The sequence below is a fragment of the Cavia porcellus genome, unplaced genomic scaffold (assembly GCF_034190915.1).
Source record: "Cavia porcellus strain 051 isolate PalLab524CR breed Dunkin Hartley unplaced genomic scaffold, mCavPor4.1 scaffold_1, whole genome shotgun sequence".
NCBI classification, from domain to species: domain Eukaryota; kingdom Metazoa; phylum Chordata; class Mammalia; order Rodentia; family Caviidae; genus Cavia; species Cavia porcellus.
This window is the reverse complement of record NW_026947484.1, coordinates 75,881,592-75,896,080: the sequence shown is the minus strand read 5'-3', so window position 1 is coordinate 75,896,080 and position 14,489 is coordinate 75,881,592.

The following is a 14,489-nucleotide window of genomic DNA, read 5'->3' as shown; positions in this document are numbered from 1 at the left end:
ATTTCATAACCAGAGATGTTGCCCTGTATGACTGAGTGATTTCTGGATTAGCCTTTCACACTTGAGGGTTCACTGAGCACGGGCCACTTCCTCCTTCTTGTTTTCCTTGCTTCTGAATCTTTTCCCCCACCACCTCTCTTGCCCTCCCCATCAGAAGATTTGAATGAAGGGATTTCTCGGGTTGGCAAAGGGCAAACAGCTCCTCAGAAAGTGCAGATTCTGGGTAAAGGTGAGGTTGCTACTCTGCAGTGAGCCCTATAGGTCTCCAGGATAGAGGAATTGAGCCAAGCCAGAATGGGGTGGGGGCCTTAGGCATTTGCTCAAGATATGAAATCTGTGGATGAGAGGAGTAGCCAACACTTAGTAATCAAGAAAAATCTTAGTATATTTCAGCAGGGTCTTTTTAAAACATCAAACTGGTAGACTATGGCTCCTAGACCAGTAGCTTGTTTCTATTAAGTAAAGTGTTTGTCAGGAAATTGGGTCACGTCTGCGGACCTAACAAGAAAACAAATTCAATTGCAGTGAGAGCTCACCTTCTAATTTAATCCACGAATAAGCCAGAGTATATTTCATTTCATCGAGGATCCTTGGAAAATTGAAAAGAGAACACATTTCTTTGGGTACTGTGGAGCAAAACAGAACCTCCAAGAAAGGGCAGAATTTGACAGCTTGGTTTTTACCAAGAAGCCTAAATGCCAGTGATTTGTAAATATGAAGTAGGTTCTGTGTCCTGGTTCATGACATTTTCTTTAATATTGCTTCTTATTTTTCCTCCTCCCATGTCCAAGTTTTAAACACTCGTGAGTACCTTAACTCATAACAAAATTTTTGTGTTCATCAAGAATTTGTTAGAATTCAATCATAAAACCACTGGATTCATGATTTTTTTGTCTTTTCTTTTGGAAGAATATTTTGTAATTGATTATTTAGTGCTAAGTACTAGTGGAGAAAATTAGAGATTGGGATAAATACTATATATACCAGGACTGGATGTGGGTATACTTCTTTAACTGCCCATCTACTAGCAAAAGAGAGTGAGTGAATCCAATCAAGATTTGATTGGTCATTATTGTCACCTTCAGTATATTACTAGCTTCAAATTCCTCTTATGTTCGTCGGTGGCTGAGGTGAGGTTTGGATTGCTAGGGGATTTTTTTCAATGTTTTTCTTCTACTCTAACTTTACATCTTCACTGAGTACCTGAACTTCAGGAGTGATCTTTACAAGCTTTCCCACTTCCTCAGCGGTAGACTGCTGTTGTTTGTCGCATACTAGCAATGATAGTGCAAGCAGAAGATTTCTATTAACCTGGGCCACCTTGGTCTTACACAAGCCCTCCGGGGTTGCAGAGGTAGGAGCACTCTCAGGCAGTCTGCACGTTCTCCAGCACTAGTAGCTTCTAATGTTCTGGCTTCAAAATAGATTCCTGACCCTTCCCTAGAAGTGGAGTGTCATAACTGCATTGTGTCAATTTGAGAAGTTGAGAAGATTAACTAAGTAACTAAGCTGTTCTACATGCGGGGTGTACAGAAGATGCCCAAGCATGGCTGATTGCACTCCCCAGTGTTGTAATGGTTGATTCACCATGTCACCCTAAGAAGTATAGAAGTTTAACTAAGAGCAGCCTCCCCAGGGGGAGAACCACCAGCATCTCCTGAGATCCGTGCCATGTTGGAATTTAGGATGCTGGGAAACCAAGCAACCAGCTCACCTCCCTGGTAAGTGACTGTGGTGTGGCAGGCTGCGGCCCCTCCAAAGGGAGAACCACCATTGTCTCCTGACATCTGTGCCATGTTGGAACTTAGGAAGTTGGGAAACCAAGCAACCAGCCTGCCTCCCTGTTAAGCAATAGTGAGCCTACTGGTGCATGGGCTTAGAGTCAAACATCCCACTTCCCCTCTCCCCTTTAGCAAATGGGAACCAGAGATCTGAGCATCTCTTGGGAGGTTGCCCATATGCAATATAGCAAATCAGGGGGATTTCCTTCTACCATCTTTTTGAAGACAAATATTTTACTACTGTTTTGCTTTATTCGGATTAATGGTACTGCTCTATTCAATATTCTGTTTTGATAAGTTCTATACTGTTCTGTACTTCATTTTATTTTGTTATACATAATTGAAAGAACAACTACTGTGAAGATAATGAGATATACTGTGATACCTATTTCTGTTATTCCAATAACCTGCTGTGAAGTCCTGTACCAATTTCACTACACTGTCTCAATTGGCTTTGTTCTGTTGTATTTTACTACCTTCAAAATAATAAATAAATAAATAAATAAATAAATAAGAAGTTTAAGTAACTCAGCAAAGGGCCAGGGTCCTCACTTTGTAAACATTCTGAGCGTGTGGAAGAGGGCACAGAGATGATGTGAGTGCTACACACATCTTAGGACGAGTAGTCTGCATACAGCATAAGGGAGCAAAAGAGGCTTGCTCTCCTTACTTTTGTGATCTTGTTGTTTTTCTGTCTTCTACTGTCGATGTCCGCTCCCGGCCGGCAGGAAGGACACACGACAAAGTCTGGTAGTGGACAACCTTTTCTTTTTATTTTCCTTCTCCGTACAGCCTGCCCTGGGTTCTCCCAGCTGAAGCCTCCTCTGGTCCGCTCCCCGCGGCTCCTTTTGTGCTTCAGTCTGCCCCAAAGCCTCTACCGGTCCGCTCTCCGCGGCTCCTTTTGGGCTTCTACTTCCGGGCTTCTATCTGGCTTCTACTTCCGCCCAGGGGTGGCACCGGTATATATACGGGTACAGTGTCCAATCATGTTAAAGTAAGCAAGGCAAGCTGATTGGCTAACATCATCAGTTGCCAGGCAGACTATATTGTTGAGCGGGTTGTTTACGCGGTAAGCAGGAAACTAACATATTCGATGGGAGGGGTAATCTACCTCAGGCCTCACTCTTTACTACAGGCCTCACGTCCGCCAAGTGAGGCGACCGGGCTCGGGGCTGCGGCTCCCAACATCTCCCCCTTTTTTATTTTTTATGAATGTGCGCATCGTAGCCCTTCCTGGACTGGGTGCAGAGGCTTATGCCCTATGCGTAGGCCCACCGTAGGTCCTTGGCTTAGACCCTGGTCGGCCGTCCCATGGTCTGCCAAGGCCCTGAGGCCCTCGTCCTTTTTCTAGGGCCAGGCACAAACTGGACGGAACCTGGATGCACACAAGCTTGCACTCATTTCCTCTCCGTAAAGAAATCCCCTCGGAGAGAAATTTAGACCTGGGCAGCATCTAACAGTCCAGCGGCTTACGTGCAGGATGGGGTAGGGCCTGGCTTAGGTCGAGTCGTGCTGGGGAGGCACGCTCTTACCCGTCATTGACTCATCTACCCTGCTATATCATAATTTTTTAGAGGAGGAGTGTGGGAAGCTCACCGTCCCTAGACTCGGTCGTAGGCTAGGCGAGCGAGCCATGCATATGCCTGAGGATCTTCTTGTCCATTTCGGGCTACCGCTATTTCTATTCATCTTGTTGGTTGGTCTGTGATGGATCTCCAGTAGGGCAGGTCTGATCTTTAGTCGAGGGCTTTGTTGTCCGTGTCAGTCTCTCCGGTATCCACAGTGGTTCTCGTCCCGATTCCTGTGGGAAAACACAAACCGCGCCTCGGTTCCAGCTGACCACTGGATCCGGGCCCATCCATTGTCCTGTCAGGACATCTTTCCACTTCACCCACCCTTTATGGTTGGGGGAAGGGTTGCAGTGCTCCACAGCTGGGGAGCGATTATCATTATTTAAATTTAAAAAATTGTGTGTGAATAGTGCCATGGATAATTGTGCCTTTGGGGCCAGGCCTTGGCCTACTCCCCCTTTTTGTTTTTGTAAAATTTCTTTGAGGCTTCTATGAGCCCTCTCAATGATTCCTTGACCTTGGGGATTGTATGGGATACCATGTTTTAATTGAACCTCCATCATTTTGCAGAACTCATTGAAGGCTTTGCCTATATAGGCTGGTCCATTATCAGTTTTTAATATTTTTGGTTTGCCCCATGCGGCCCAAGCTGCCAGGCAATGATTGATCACATTAGACACTTTTTCACCTGTTTCTGCTGTTGCAAATATGATGCGAGAACAGGTGTCTGTGGAAACATGAACATATTTAAGAGTCCCAAACTCCTGTATATGTGTGATGTCCATCTGCCAAACATCACCAGGGATCAAACCTCGAGGGTTTACTCCCATCGGTATGGCAGGTTTGTATGTGGCACAGGAGTCACATAGTCGCACGATATCTCGTGCATCTGCTCTAGAAACATGGAAATGGTTTGCTAGTGTCCTGGCATTGACATGAAACTTATCATGGAAGGCACGGGCTCGCTCGATTGGTGTTAGTAAGGTAAAAATCCATAACGGGCGAGTGGCAGTGTCAGCAGCCGCATTCCCCTGTGCCATGGGCCCTGGCAGGGATGTATGTGCTCTTATGTGGGTGGTGAAGACCTTATGGTGTCTGTTCTGAAGCAATGTCTGGATAGACAGGAACAGCCCAGCCACTGTGGAAGTGGATCTAATTAAACCGGCAGTCTCAAGCACTTGCATAGCATTGACCACATACCTAGAATCGGAGACAATGTTAATGGCCTCTGAGAACCGTTCAAGAATCATTTTAACGATCTGCAGTTCCACCACCTGAGGCTGATCTGGTTCAAATTGTATGGTAACCGGGGGCTTGCCTAGGATCACATAGGCGCCTATCCCCGTCTTAGAGCCATCTGTGTATATTGTAGTTGCTGGGACTAATGGCTCAGAGGCAGTAACCTTTGGAAAAATTATAGGGTGCTGAGTGACAAATGACAAGATAGGGTCTTTAGGGTATTGATTGTTTATATCCCCATGGAAAACACATCTCAGAATGGCCCAAGTATCTATGCAGGCAGCCAGGGTCTTGATCTGGCTGGCGGTATAGGGTACTCGGATGGCTTGTGGTCCTGAGCCAAAATGTTGGACAGCTCTATCATGCGCTTCAAGGGCCAATGAAGCGACTGCCTCCGGGTAATGCTCTATGACTTTTGCAGGTGAGACCTTAGGGTGTATCCACAGTAGTGGTCCTTTCTGCCAAATCACCGCTGTAGGCTGTAGACTAGTCTGTAGCAAACAGACATCAAAGGGTCGCCCTGGTTCAATTCTGTGTAAGGTAGCCCCACCTAAGGCTTTTTCCACTCTCTGTAAGGCAGCTCTTGCCTCAGGAGTGAGCCTCCTGTGGGAGGCTATATCTGGGTCTCCCTTTAGAAGGTCAAACAGGGGTTTGAGATCTGAATTTGGTATATGTAAATATGGCCTAATCCAATTAATGTCTCCCAATAGCTTTTGCATGTCATTTAGGGTCCTAACGCCATCCGTCCTAATGGTGACCTTCTGCGGAGAGACTAGCATAGGGGAGATTCTCGCGCCTAAGTAGGTCACCATTTCTCCTCCCTGAATCTTGTCGGGGGCAACATGCAGATTAGCTTGTCTCAGGGCCTCGACCAACTGGCTGAGCATATTATTTAGCATGTCTGGGTCCCTGCCGCTGAGCAAAAGGTCGTCCATGTAATGCATACATCTTATCTTGGGAAAGGATTTTCGTAGGGGGGCCAGTAGGGAATCAAGGTAAATCTGACACATAGTGGGACTGTTGGCCATGCCTTGGGGCAACGTTACCCACTCGTATCTGAGATCAGGGCTTTCTTGGTTAATGGTGGGCAAAGTAAAGGCAAACCTATGAGTGTCCTCTGGGTGCAGGGGAATTGAGAAGAAACAGTCTCTAAGGTCTATAACATAAACTGGCCAGGACTGAGGGATGGCTGAGAGAGCTGGCAGCCCCCTCTGGACCGCCCCCAGGGACTGCATCTGCGCGTTGACCGCCCTTAGATCATGGAGCAGCCTCCACTTGCCAGACTTTTTCTTAATTATAAAAATGGGGGTGTTCCATGGGGAGGTTGACGGCTTAATATGTCCTAATCTAAGTTGTGTACTGACTATTTCTGACAAGGCTAATAGCTTCTCCTTAGGCAGGGGCCACTGAGGTACCCAAACCGGATCATTTGATTTCCAGGTGATTTTGATCGAAGTGGGTAGGAGAGCTTCTTCAGCGGCCCCTAAGAAAAACCCAATCCTTGCCTACCTTTTTTGTTTTCTACTGGTATTGGGGATGTCCGACCCTGTAGGGCATTGCCCAAGCCTTTGCCGGGGGTATATCCCTGGTTCCTGAGTATATCCTTAGCCTGGGGGGAGCAGTTTGACGCAAGCGTGACATCCATCTGAGTGAGGATGTCCCTTCCCCATAGAGACACTGGCAACTGCAACACAAACGGTTGGAAATGGCCCTGATGACCCTCCTCATCGCACCAGAGCAGGGTTGAAGCACTAACCTGAGGAGCTGACACCATCCCCAGGCCCTGCAGCGTGTTATCTGCAGTGTTGGTGGGCCAGTTGGAAGGCCAATCCTTTCTGGAGATAATGGAACGGTCAGCTCCTGTGTCTAGGAGCCCTGTTATATTCTTGCCATTGACCTTAAGTGAGAGCATGGGCCTTTTACCAAGTGTCATATGGAGTCCCTCAAAGACTTCCCCTGAGGAACCGAAACCTTGACTTTCTCTAATTTTCTGCTTTGAGGGAAATCTCTTGTGGAGACTGGGGAGCAGCAAGAGCTGCGCTATCTTGTCTCCTTTATTAATTACCATAGTACCCACAAGAGATTGAACCATAATTTTAATATGTCCTGTGTAGTCTGAGTCTATGACCCCCGGGACTACTGTGAGACCCCGAAGGGCCGTGGAGGATCTCCCGATCACCAGACCCACGGAATTTTCGGGTAACGGTCCCTTAAAGGTGGTTTCAACCACTTGAACACCCATATCAGGCACTAATATAAGTCCTGAGGCGACACTGAGGTCCACACCTGCTGACCCAGGGGTGGCCCTTGTTGAAGGCTGCCATCCTGAGCTGTCCTGTCTCTGGGGCGGGGGCCCGTCTGTGAAGGGGGCCCCCTCTGGCCGTTTTTTGGCTCTCTAGCATCTTGTCCACAAATACGGTTGCCCTGAGCATCAAAGACCGACCTACACTCCTCAGCTTTGTGTGATCCCTTCTTGCATCGCCCACAAACATATGGTTCTTCATTCCTAGGGCGAGGCCTAGCATCTGCATTGTTTGGGCAGTGACGTTTAATGTGTCCTGGCTCCCCGCAGGCAAAACACCCTTTAGCCTTACATTCCCCTTCTAACCCTCGAGGTCCCCTCTGCTGTATAGCCGCGGCCAGGAGAGCAGCCACTCCCGAGTTGGAGAGCGGCCCCCCTATCTCTCTGCATATCCTAATCCAGGCATTGAGGTCCTTGTTCTTATGAGGAGCTATCGCTGCCTTGCACTCCTTTGTACACTGTTCGAAAATCAGCTGCCTTACCAGCGGTCGAGCCACTCCCGGATCAGAAAATATCTTATCGGCAGCATCTTGCATTCGGGCCACAAAGTCAACAAATGGCTCTGTGGTACCCTGAATTATTTTTGAAAGACATAAGGAGGCTGTTCCAGCACCACTTACTTGCTTCCAGGCGCGGAGTCCTATGGCATTGATTTGCTCATAGACAGCGCCGGGGAACTGGGTCTGGTCATCAGCGTGCCGACCTTCTCCCATAAGCATTTCCTTGTTCCACCCCCGGTTTCCTCGATTGGCGTTTTTCTCAGCCTGCTCGGCAGAGAACTCTGCATACCAGGCTCGCCAATCCAGGTAACTGCCCGAGGGCAGACAGGCCTTTGCCAGCTGAATCCAGTCCGCGGGGGTGAGGGGCCCAGAAGACAGATTCTCCAGCATGGCAATGGTGTAAGGCGCAGTCGGCCCAAAGGTTGTAACTGCATTTTTAAGTTCTCTAATCTGCTTTATCTCAAAAGGCTCCCATACATTGCGTCCCTGGCCCATAGCTACTTGTACAGGAAATATCTCGTAGGGGCCACTATCTATCCCAGGTGGATGTACCTCATGAGACAAGCGTCCCCCCTGCCAAAGCCGCCTGTAAAAATACCGACCCGCCGGCGGCGGAGCATAAGACAGCGGCCGTGATTGGGCGGAAAATGGGGGCCCGTGCATCACTTCCTGTTCTGGCGAAAGGGGAGGGAGCTCCCAGGCGGCCGCCTCGTGGCGAGGGACCGCCTCCCTCTCGCGCCGGGGCGCACTCAGGAGCTCTCTACTCCTCCGCAGACCAGGTTGAGCAGAGCGCAATTCGCGGGGCAACGCTGGAAAAGAACCCTGCGACTCCTTATTGAGCGATTTAGGCTCCTGACAGCTGGTCTCTTTGGCCTCCCTGCCATTCAACTTTCCCTCGTCCTCGGAGTCAGACGACTCCGAGGCTAGAGCCCCGTCCTCCTCCTTAGCATCCTTGTTCCCCTTGACAGACACCTCTCGGGAGCTCCCTGACTGGGCCTGCTCAGATACCCTGCGTACTTTTGTAAGCTCTTGAGAGCTTTCTCCACAACCACCCTCGCTCTTAGTGTTGCTACCTAACATGTTTCCCATCTTTTAATATGTTACTCACCGCGTGAGGCCCAAGGAATCCGCCACTTACGCGTGAGCCTGAGGGGAGTCTAAAAGCCCTGTAGGTGCGCGCCACCCAGAGCCCAGGCTTATCCCCAACTCACCTGTCTCGCAGCTCTGTACTGGAGCGTTGTCCACTTCCACGTCGCGGGGGTGATCAGTCCCCGGGCGGGCCTCCAAATGTCGATGTCCGCTCCCGGCCGGCAGGAAGGACACACGACAAAGTCTGGTAGTGGACAACCTTTTCTTTTTATTTTCCTTCTCCGTACAGCCTGCCCTGGGTTCTCCCAGCTGAAGCCTCCTCTGGTCCGCTCCCCGCGGCTCCTTTTGTGCTTCAGTCTGCCCCAAAGCCTCTACCGGTCCGCTCTCCGCGGCTCCTTTTGGGCTTCTACTTCCGGGCTTCTATCTGGCTTCTACTTCCGCCCAGGGGTGGCACCGGTATATATACGGGTACAGTGTCCAATCATGTTAAAGTAAGCAAGGCAAGCTGATTGGCTAACATCATCAGTTGCCAGGCAGACTATATTGTTGAGCGGGTTGTTTACGCGGTAAGCAGGAAACTAACATATTCGATGGGAGGGGTAATCTACCTCAGGCCTCACTCTTTACTACAGGCCTCACGTCCGCCAAGTGAGGCGACCGGGCTCGGGGCTGCGGCTCCCAACATTCTACCTCCTTGAACTGTTGCCTATCACCATGTTTGCCTGCCTTGGGGCCACCTGATTATGGACTGACACTTCCACAAACTATGGGCTAAACAAACCTTTCCTTCCTTAATTTTAGGTGTCAGGCATTTTGTCCCAAGAATTAGAGAAAAATGACAGACACGTGGAGGATTCTTTATGTTCAGTGTCCCCGGTCACATAAGTTTCACCTGTGCCCTAACAGACAAAGAGTTTGTTCCTTCTCTCCCAGCTCACCCTAGCAGTTTAACTGAGTCCTGGTACCTCCCAAAATAGGGTAATAGACATTCAAGAATTAAAACCTAGACATAGGTATAAACTCCCCTGTGTTTGCAGTACCCAGTGGTTTTCTGTCTTATTGCAGCCCACATTTGGCATCTAACAATTCACCAAAATTTTAGCTGAATTTTTCTTACTCTCTTGTATGGCTCTCATCTCTTTTGCCTCGGCTCTGCCGTAGGTTACCCATAGCTTCTGCCCCAGCTTGCCTTGGAGTCTTCTTTCTTTAGATTTTTAGTATATTTGGTTGCCTTATAAGCTCAACTCTTCAGCAGATTCAAGAAAAATTATAATCACTTCAAACTTTTTTATTACAGTGGGAACAATGCCTTATTCAGCTTTTTGCATTCTAGATAGAAGTAGAATATCCTTGACATCACTTTTAATGAGTAGATTTTTATTACTTCTTGCAAATTCTAGGACTTTAAGCTTATCTCTTGAGTTATTTTTCATAATTTGTAATTTCCTGGAAAGCATTGATATATCTACCAATTTTATTGGTTTAGCTAAACACGTATAACCATACATGTAGAATACTGTATTGATATATATGTAATATTCACTCATAATATTCCACATAGAATTTACTGATAAATTTAAATCTCCTTTGACTCTCTAGATATGTCATCTTTCTAATTCTTAACATTACTTAGTTTCTTTATACTGTTTTCCTTGACGAGACTAGCAAAAACTATTTCACCAGATTTTTTCAAACTTTGTTCATATATTAATCTTTTCGAAAAGCCAGCAATTTGGTCTTATAATTCAGGCCTTTTTAAAAATAATTTTTATGTTTATATTCCATAATTTTCTGCTTTATTCTTAATAATTTGTTCAATTTACTTTGAAAGTTTTTACTTGTTATTTAATCTTTGTTCATTCTTTTAGTACTATCTCCCTTAAACCAGAACTTCATTAAAGGCTTTGTTTTATTAGTTTTATATTTCATCATTTTTGCTTTTATCTTTAATAAGTACATCAGTCAATTTTTAATGGTTGTTTTGTCATTTCTTTGTAGTGTCTTATGTAGGATACTTAATTTATTTCCACTCTTTATTGTTTATAATAAATACAGTTAGAGATACACATTTTCTGCTGTGTCACTTTTACCCAGATCCCACAAGTTTTTATATGTTATGCTATCATTGTCATTTCCAAATAAGTAACTTTACCCAATATAAAAATGAACAAATTAAGAGAAACATGTAAGGAATAGAAAAGCATATGAAAATAGCCCTTAAAATTGAAAAGATAAAAAAAAGATGTTTAACCTCATTCATAATAAAGGAAACATTAGATTTCAATTTCTCATCCATCAGATTGGCTAAACTCTGACAATATGCTATTCTGCAAAGCTGTGAAGGAAATGTATCTTTTCTGTGTTGATGATAGAAATACAGCTTGTAATAAAACTACCTTTGCATTTTCTTTCTGAACCCAAAATCACACTTCTGAAAATGTGTTGGTTAGAATACATGAGCAAAAATATAAAATTATAAAGGTACACATCTATTCGTTGCGTCAGCACCGTTTATAATCACATCAAATTATAGAAGACTAAAGACATTAAAATGGCCATGAATAAGGAACAAGTTAACAAATCACGGTACATTGAACTATGCATGACAGATGGAGCCATGCTCTGTGGGCTGAGTTATGCACAGTGCACAGTTGTCACAGCAGAAGGAGCCTCATTCACTCCTGCCTAACTCCACACCTGTGGAGTCTACCCCCTGGCTTTGAGTATGCATCAACTCTGACCCCACTCTGCATTTTGTTTCTCCTTGGCACAGGGCAGCAGAGGTGCTGATCAGCTGAGGTGATTGTGGACAAGGTCTGTGCCCATGGAGAGAAAGTAATTCCAGAGAGTTGCAGGTTCAGAGAGAAATTATGGCCCAGGTCGGAAGCACTATCTCAATAAAAGTCCACAGCTATTGTAAACTGCAGTATGGAATTTTACTCCAAAAATGACTCCTTCATGGCAGGCTACAGTTAGAAAAGAAATCTAGTGAGGCACCTACAATATTTGAGAGTGTTTAATCAGATGCCATTTTGGGAAAAGATTAATCATTTAAGACCGAGCTATAAAACAGCTACCAAGCAACTTCACTTCAGAGTTTCCAGAAGGGCACTACCACAGTGACTGGAAAAGAGACAGCCACAAGATGCAGCAACAGAGAGGATGAAGGATAGACATGGACTCCTGGAAAGTTTAAACTGAGGCCAGGAAGGACACTGGGCCCTGTCCTTTATGATAAGAAGCCAGGACCAATGAGTGTAGCTTTCAGGGTGGCTAGATCATTAAGCAGTCTTGCTGTTTCCCCATCTACCGACATGAATGAGGACATGCCTCAGCTTGGACAGTTGCCATGATCTGAGGTGTGCAGAGAGAGGGCTGGAGGGTGGGGGCCTACAAACTCACAAGCCACGAAGCCAGGCGAAGAAAGCTGTTACAAGCTGGATTCCAAGCCTGCAGATCCAGGAAAGAAACCACTAGTTAAAGAATTTCTTTCTTTCCAATAGACTCATTTTCTTCTTTTTCCTTCATTGTTTTTGGGGTCTTTGGGTTTTTCTCTTTCTTCTTTCTCTTTCCTTTTTTAAAATTTTTTCAATGTTTTTGTTTTTCCTTTTCCCCTCTTTTTTCTCTTCTTATTCTTTTGAGTTTTTAAACCTACTTTCATTAACTTTCTTTTCCTCCTTAATACAATCCTTTATCTTACTTTTTACTCTTTCTTCTCAACTTCTATTCACTAATTGTTCTAATTTTACTTTTCTCAATCTCTAGTTCTCCACTCAATCTATATATTTACTAGTATAACAACTAAGCTTTATTAATCTTTGTTAGATAACTATTTATGCTATTAATGTTGAATACTTTTCTATTGTTATTGGAGGTATAGTTATACTTAGTAGATATTTACTATAGGCCAATATTTGGTTCATCTTAGTGCTATACTCTAACTATATATCTCTTTTCTGTGGCTAAGGGCATACATTATTGGTTTTTAGGGTATTTCAGTATCTAGTTTTTCTTTGATGCTACTATTGTTGATGATTTTATTGGTATTGTCAGGATGACATAGTTATTGTCATTAATTGGTTTCTCTGGATGCCAATATCTGAATTGGCTTTGTTCCACTAACCATACGATGGCTCATTCCTGGAACACTAGCCAGGAATGGCCCACATTGAGCTAATTACACTGCATCCTCCCTTACCAAATAAGTGGAGGTAGTTGGGTCTCAGGATAAAGGCAAAGACCTATAGGTAACCATGCCCAAAGTGCATTGCTTAAAAGCAGATGCTAAATAAGTTTCCACACTAACAAAGTCCACCGCTATAATCACCCTGCAAACCTCAGTGCACGTGCGTACACACACACACACACACACACACACACACACACACACACACACACGAGAAGGCAAGGCAATAAAATGCCTACAAAAACTTCCAACTACCCCAAAGCTGATCCACGGGGCCTTGGAGTACAGAGAGAAATCAAAAGCTATGTAGCTGAATTTTTCAAAATGATAAAAGAGGAGATTTTTTAAAAGACCAGGAAAGTGTTTGGTGAACGCAGAAAGATAACTAAACAGATAATGGACTAAATAAATAAATAAATCAGTGAGTTTACAGAGGGCATTAATAAAAATCTAGCTGAGCTGAACAAATGATGCTATCCATGAATGACCAGTTTGGCAAAGAATTGCATTTCATGAAAGCTCCAAAAACAGAAAGGTAGGAGATTAAAAATTCTATCAAAAGTATGGGTACAGAAGCAGCCAACATGAGGACAGAGTGTCAGAACTAGAAGACAGGGCTACTGTCAATGTTCAGTTATTCAGAGATACTTAACAAGAGAAGATGAAAATAGATCCAACATCTGCTAGATGGTACAGAGAAGACCAATCTAAGATTAATAAGAATTGGTGAAAAATCAGAAGAAAGCAAAACTATCATAATGACCCTGCTTACTGAAATTATAGCACAACACTTTCCAAATGTGGGGAAGGAATTGAGCATTCTGATAAGTGGGTCATATAGAACTACTAATATCCATGAACAGAAAAAAACCTCCCCATGACACATCATAGTCAAAATGCCAGAAGTCCAATACAAGGACAGAATCTCAAAAATGGTTAGAGAAAAGCAGCAAATCACTTACAAAGATAAGTCTAATAGAGTTCTGGTGGACTTCTCAATGTAAACTTTAAAGGCCGTAAGAGATTGGAGTGAAATGTTTCAAGCCCTAAAACAAAACAAAACAAAACAAACAAACAAACAAACAAACAAAAAACTACAACCAAGACTGATACATCCTAGAAAACTATCATTCAAAATTGTTGGAGAGGAGCTGAGGATTTAGCTCAGCAGACATAAGCGCCTGCCTGGCAAGCATGAGGTCATGAGTTTAATCCTTGGTACCAAAAAAAAAAAAAAAAAATGTTGGAGAAATAAGATGTTTTCTTGACAAAGATCACCTTAAAAAGCTCATGACCACCAAACCAAAACTCCAAAAACTTCCAGTATGTCTTACTAAGAAAAAAATGAAGCTAACAATACCAAAAATTCTTGTAGAATGAATACACCAGGCAAGGAGAATACTTAAGTAGAAAGAAAAAAAAGGAAATCAGCAAAAGAAAGATAATGCAATGACAGTCATATTCAGTAATAACCCTCAATTGAATGGTCTTAATTCTCCAATCAAAAGAAGCAGATTGGCATAATAGAGCAAAGTGTACAACTCAACAGTGTACTATATACAAGAAACATATTTAATCCAAAAAGACATTCATAGACTAAAAATCAAAGGATGGAAAACAATATTCCATGCAAAGGGAATCTGAAAATAAACAGGACTATCTACCCTAGTTTCAGATAAGGTAAATTTCAAGCCAGTACTGATCAAAAGAGGCAAAGAAGGTCACAACATATGGTTAAGGGGAAACTTCAACAAGAAGAGATAACAATTATAAACAAATGCACAAACAGTAGCACACCCAACTGCATAAAACCAACACAAC